Raw genomic sequence first — 7,430 nt, forward strand, 5'->3', positions numbered from 1 at the left:
CTAATCTTAGCAACTGAACTAGTATCAAATACTGAGGGGTTGCTATAAACACTAGTAAAGCACACATCAATAACATGTATATCAAATATACTTATGTTCACTTTGCCATCCTTCTTATCCGCCGATCACTTGGGGTAGTTCCGCTTCCAGTGACCAGTCCCTTTGTAGTAGAAGCACTTAGTGTCAGGCTTAAGACCAGACTTGGGCTTCTTCACTTGAGCAGCAACTTGCTTGCCGTTCTTCTTGAAGTTCCCCTTCTTCCTTTTGCCCTTTTCTTGAAACTAGTGATCTTGTCTACCATCAACACTTGATGTTTTTCTTGATTTCTACCTTCGTCGATTTTAGCATCACGAAGAGCTTGGGAATCGTTTCCGTTATCCCTTGCATATTATAGTTCATCATGAAGTTCTACTAACTTGGTGATGGTGACTAGAGAATTCTGTCAATCACTATTTTATCTGGAAGATTAACTCTCACTTGATTCAAGCGATTGTAGTACCCAGACAATCTGAGCACATGCTCACTAGTTGAGCGATTCTCCTCCATCTTTTAGCTATAGAACTTGTTGGAGACTTCATATCTCTCAACTCGGGTTTTTGCTTGAAATATTAACTTCAACTCCTGGAACATCTCATATGGTCCATGACGTTCAAAATGTCTTTGAAGTCCTGATTCTAAGCTGTTAAGCATGGTGCACTAAACTATCAAGTAGTCATCATATTTAGCTAGCCAAACGTTCATAACGTCTGCATCTGCTCCTGCAACAGGTCTGTCACCTAGCGGTGCATCAAGGACATAATTCCCCTGTGCAGCAATGAGGATAAACCTCAGATCACGGATCCAATCCGCATCATTGCTACTAACATCTTTCAACACAATTTTCTCTAGGAACATATCAAAATAAACACAGGGAAGCAACAACGCGAGCTATTGATCTATAACATGATTTGCAAAATACTACCAGGACTAAGTTCATGATAAATTAAAGTTCAATTAATCATATTACTTAAGAACTCCCACTTAGATAGACATCCCTCTAATCCTCTAAGTGATCACGTGATCCAAATCAACTAAACCATGTCCGATCATCACGTGAGATGGAGTAGTTTCATTGGTGAACATCACTATGTTGATCATATCTACTATATGATTCACGCTCGACCTTTCGGTCTCCGTGTTCCGAGGCCATATCTGTATATGCTTGGCTTGTCAAGTATAACCTGAGTATTCCACGTGTGCAATTGTTTTGCACCCGTTGTATTTGAACGTAGAGCCTATTACACCCGATCATCACGTGGTGTCTCAGCATGAAGAACTTTCACAACGGTGCATACTCAGGGAGAACACTTCTTGATAATTAGTGAGAGATCATCTTAAAATGCTATCGTCAAACTAAGCAAAATAAGATGTATAAAAATAAACATCATATGCAATCAAAATATGTGACATGATATAGGCCATGATCATCTTGCGCCTTTGATCTCCATCTCCAAAGTACTGTCATGATCTCTATCGTCACCGGCATGACACCATGATCTCCATCATCTTGATCTATATCAATGTGTCGTTACATGGTCGTCTCGCCAACAATTGCTCTTGCAACTATTGCTATCGCATTGCGATAAAGTAAAGCAATTATTTGGCGCTTGCATCTTATGCAATAGAGAGACAACCATAAGGATTTTTCCAGTTGCCGATAACTTCAACAAAACATGATCATCTCATACAACAACTTATATCTCATCGCGTCTTGACCATATCACATCACAACATGCCCTGCAAAAACAAGTTAGACGTCATCTACTTTGTTGTTGCAAGTTTTACGTGGCTGCTACGGGCTTAAGCAAGAACCAATCTTACCTACGCATCAAAACCACAATGATAGTTTGTCAAGTTGGTGCTGTTTTAACCTTCGCAAGGACCGGGCGTAGCCACACTTGGTTCAACTAAAGTTGGAGAAACTGACACCCGCCAGCCACCTGTGTGCAAAGCACGTCGGTAGAACCAGTCTCGCGTAAGCGTACGCGTAATGTCGGTCCGGGCCGCTTCATCCAACAATACCGCCGAACCAAAGTATGACATGCTGGTAAGCAGTATGACTTATATCGCCCACAACTCACTTGTGTTCTACTCGTGCATATAACATCAACACATAAAACCTAGGCTCTGATGCCACTGTTGGGGAACGTAGTAATTTCAAAAAATTTCCTACGCACATGCAAGATCATGGTGATGCATAGCAACGAGAGGAGAGAGTGTTGTCCACGTACCCTCGTAGACCGGAAGCGGAAGCGTTAGCACAACGCGGTTGATGTAGTCATACGTCTTCATGGCCCGACTGATCAAGCACCGAAACTACGACACCTCCGTGTTCTAGCACATGTTCAGCTCGATGACGATCCCCGGACTCCGATCCAGCAAAGTGTCGGGGAAGAGTTCCGTCAGCATGACAGCGTGGTGACGATCTTGATGTTCTACCGTCGCAGGGCTTCGCCTAAGCACCGCTACAATATTATCGAGGATTATGGTGGAGGGGGGCACCGCACACGGCTAAGAGAACGATCATGAAGATCAACTTGTGTGTCCATGGGGTGCCCCCCTGCCCCCGTATATAAAGGAGCAAGGGGGTAGGAGGCCGGCCCTAGGAGGGGCGCGCCAGGGAGTAAGATTCCTACTCCTAGTTGGAGTAGGTTTCCTCCTTTCCTAGTCCAACTAGGAGAAGGGGGGAAAGGGGGGAAGAGGGGAAGGAAGGGAGAGAGGGGCCGGGCCCCAAACCCCTTGTCCAATTCGGACTGGGCTTGGGAGGGGCGCGCGCCACCTCCTGGTCCTTCCCACTAAGGCCCATTAAGGCCCATTGCTTCTTCCTCGTATTCCCGTAACTCCCCGATACCTCCGAAAATACCCGAACCACTCGGAACCTTTCCGATGTCCGAATATAGTTGTCCAATATATCGATCTTTACGTCTCGACCATTTCGAGACTCCTCGTCATGTCCCCGATCTCATCCGGGACTCCAAACTCCTTCGGTACATCAAAACTCATAAACTCATAATATAACTGTCATCGAAACCTTAAGCGTACGGACCCTACGGGTTCGAGAACAATGTAGACATGACCGAGACACGTCTCCGGTCAATAACCAATAGCGGAACCTGGATGCTCATATTGGCTCCCACATATTCTACGAAGATCTTTATCGGCCAGACCGCATAACAACATACGTTGTTCCCTTTGTCATTGGTATGTTACTTGCCCGAGATTCGATCGTCGGTATCTCAATACCTAGTTCAATCTTGTTACCGGCAAGTCTCTTTACTCGTTCCGTAATACATCATCTCGCAACTAACTCATTAGTTGCAATGCTTGCAAGGCTTATGTGATGTGCATTACCGAGAGGGCCCAGAGATACCTCTCCGACAATCGGAGTGACAAATCCTAATCTCGAAATATGCCAACCCAACATGTACCTTTGGAGACACCTGTAGAGCTCCTTTATAATCACCCAGTTACGTTGTGACGTTTGGTAGCACACAAAGTGTTCCTCCGGAAAACGGGAGTTGCATAATCTCATAGTCATAGGAACATGTATAAGTCATGAAGAAAGCAATAGCAACATGCTAAACGATCGATTGCTAAGCTAACGGAATGGGTCAAGTCAATCACATTATTCTCCTAATGATGTGATCCCGTTAATCAAATGACGACACATGTCTATGGTTAGGAAACATAACCATCCTCAATTAACGAGCTAGTCAAGTAGAGGCATACTAGTGACGTTTAGTTTGTCTATGTATTCACACAAGTATTATGTTTCCGGTTAATACAATTCTAGCATGAATAATAAACATTTATCATGATATAAGGAAATAAATAATAACTTTATTATTGCCTCTAGGGCATATTTCCTTCAAATGTATATGTTGGTGCGTAATGTATAGGAATCAAATTCCCATTGCTTAGCAACGGAGAAGTTGCAACGCTTCAAAAGTCCAACAATTAAATTAATGCTCCACGAATTGGTGATAATTATGTATTTCAAGTGAAGAGAAACAAGAGAATATACTCATGAGGAAGAAGTCATATATATTATGTAAAACTTTTAAATTACAATAGTGGATATTACAGGAGCAATATCATCCAAATGTGAGGCATAATCTAAATATTTTCTTGACATCATAAACTGAAAATATTCATCTACATCCCTACAACTTAACCAAAACTTAACTAAGGAACATCATCCAACCGGACATCATCCCTACATACTAAAACTAAAAGCATCCATCGTCATCATCATGAAATAGAGCATTATCATCATCATCATTGCAGTATACTTGCCACACACCCATATAATCATCCATTCATCTTTTGAATCTGCAGACAAAAAACAAAATGAACTGTTAGCACACAATGCATTTAGATGATGGAAGTAGTGACAGAGGCAGGATATTAGTCACGTACCAAGGTTGAAGGCCATGCAACCTTTGTTTTTTCTGCATTACCGAGAGTATTGCACTTTTTTGCAATTATGTACCAAATCCTCAGTTATCATAAGTGCCACATCGACATGCACTGCCAAAAATTCATTTTTAATTTCAGCACTAGCAAATTGAAATTGAGGATTGCAACTTACAATTGTAGCAAGGGCTACGTCCCTGTCATATTTCTCAGGCTCTTCGAGAACACTTAATTTGATGTTAGTCTCCTTCCGGGCTTTGTATGACAGATGGGGCCATGGCAATGAAGCGCACGTATGTAATTTTTTTACCAGATTAGTCGCTATTGGAGGGAGAGAATGGAGGGAAAGTGAAAATGGACCAAAATAAAAATACGAGAGAGTCGAAATATTTGTAGCGAACCAATTATAAATTTTGTTATTATATACTCATCTTGCCCGTGACAGGCACTTCACATATTCCTTTTTTGTGTCAAACAGAACGTGCTTCTTCTAGGTTTATACAAATCAAGATCACTAGTTGTCCGTCCAAATCACTAGCTAGTTCTCATCGATATGAAGGCTAAAGCAATATTTTCTAAAGTTTAAGTTTTAAGGCCATAGCCAACGCCGGCCACCAAAATGGACACAATATTTGTTTGCGGCCATAGTGATACAAGAGCCGTCCATCAAACACTTTCCCCAAACGTCCATCCACAAATTCAAACAAATTTAGACATAATTCATGCAAACTTGACGGAACTCATCCAAACGGATCTGCGTTTAGTATAATTTACATAAACCATCCGTTCAACTAAAATTAGAAAAACCTAAACTAATTTGTAGCAGGCAGTGAACTTGTATGCTTGGCTGGCTGGTTGGCAGCACCTTCGTCGTCGTTGGAGCAATCCTTCCAGCGGGGGAAGGTTCGGGGGCCCGGGAGCCCTACCCGGCCGCCGCCCTGGCACTTGCGGATGTGCCACTTTGCTTCCTCCTACATCGTGTGGACGACCTCCTCAACCCACGAGGACCCCGGCCAGGATGCCCTGGGCTTCCCCTGTATGCAAGGGCGGAGGTGTCACTGAGCAACCTCTCGCTGATCTTGGAGAGCTCCTCGTCGAGCGGCACAACCGCCTCACAGACGACTCCGCGATGCTCGCTAACAGGTCGTGAGCCCGGGCCTAAGCAAGGTTAGGGCCTGCGAGGACCTAGGCCGGCGTCGCGTCGGGTTTCAAAAATGCCGAGTGGCATGCCACATTGCGCAACTCACAATGGGCCGCTTGCCAGGCCACCCTCTCCTCGACCTTGACGCTGCTCCGCGATTACTAGGAGCCACCGTCGGGACCGAGGCAGTGGAGGAGGGGCCCATGCACCTTCACGATTACCGGGGGTACCTCCTCCTTCATGATCTTATTGCACCACATGATGCGCGGTGATGACGCCTGCCAGGTGATGTGGGTGTACTGGATGAGCAGCGGCGATGTTGGCTCCTCCTTCATGCGACATCTAATTTGCGTGATTGCACCGAAGAGGCGCCCAAGCCGGACCTGTCTTGGAGCGGTGGCAAGGCGGCAATGCCGGCTCCGTGTTGACACTATTGTGTGGCGGTGAAGGCGGTGCCAGACCATGGTCCATGATCGACCGCTCGAGGAGGATCGCCATGTGTCACTAATACTCCTCGTCCGCTGTCGCCACCTCCGCGAGGAGGCGCGGCTGCGGTGGCTACTATCAAACCAATTTTGTCACTTTCATGTACCCATCGGACGACAATCCTTTTAGGGGCTCCTTTGGCACTGATTCATTCTACATAGATTGACTCGCAGGCGGTCGTGTTTTTCACTGGATTTCAGCTCCTGCTCCTCCTTGTCGCTGGAGGAGAGGATGATATCCTCCTTCCCAAAAGAGTCGGCTGCTCGTCCGATTGCGTCGCTCCGACGAACATCAATGTATCCCCTGGTTTACGGGATTTTTCGTACACACATTCAACATTGTCCGGACATTTATTCAACATTTTTCAAATACTTGTTCAATATTTTAATACTTATTCAACATTTTCAAAAACTTGTTCAACATTCTCAAATACTCGTTCAAATTTTTTAATACTTACTCAACATTTTTCAAATACTTGTTCAACATTTCTAATACTTATTCAACACTTTTAATATTTACTCAATATTTTGAAATACTTGTTTAACATTCTTCATATACTCGTTCACATTTTTAATACTCATTCAACATTTTTCAAATACTCGTTCAACATTTTTAATACGTACTCAACAATTTTCAAATACTTGTTTAACATTTTTCAAATACCCATTCAACAGTTTTTTAATACTTATTCAACATTTTTCAAATACTCGTTCAACAGTTTTTAATATTTATTCAACATTTTTCAAATACTTCTTCAACATTTTATTATTATTTACTCAATATTTTTCAAATACTTCTTCAACATTTTATTATTATTTATTCAACATTTTTCAAATTCTTGTTCATCATTTTTTAATACTTATTCAACATTTTTAAAATACTTGTTTAACTTTTAAATACACGATCAACTTTTACCATACACATTTTTATTTTTTATGTATCCATTCAACATTTTTTTCAAATGCTTAGTTACATCTTTTTATTTACTTTGATTGACAGTAGTTTATGGTTAATCGGGCTGTTAATTCAATGTATCGCAAGCTCCTAGCCGGATGGCTGCCATCAGCTTCTCCTAGCGAGATTGTCTCAAAAAAAAAAGCTTCTCCTAGCGAGATGACCCAGGTTCGAATCCTCATTTTGCAATTTTCCTTTTTGGGTCGAACAAAATATTGGGCTAAGAATTGAGGCCCAACTAGAGGTTAGGAGCGGGTTGTGCGCCAGGTCGAAATATTGTTTTATACAGCAGGCGCCCAGGTAATGGCCTGGGCTGCCTCATTTTGCAATTTTCCTTTTTGGGTCGAACACAATATTGGGCTAAGAATTGAGGCCCAACTAGAGGTTAGGAGCG

The sequence above is a fragment of the Triticum urartu genome, chromosome 6A (genome assembly GCF_056163025.1).
Source record: "Triticum urartu cultivar PI428250 chromosome 6A, HENAU_Tu73, whole genome shotgun sequence".
Classification (NCBI taxonomy): Eukaryota; Viridiplantae; Streptophyta; class Magnoliopsida; order Poales; family Poaceae; genus Triticum; species Triticum urartu.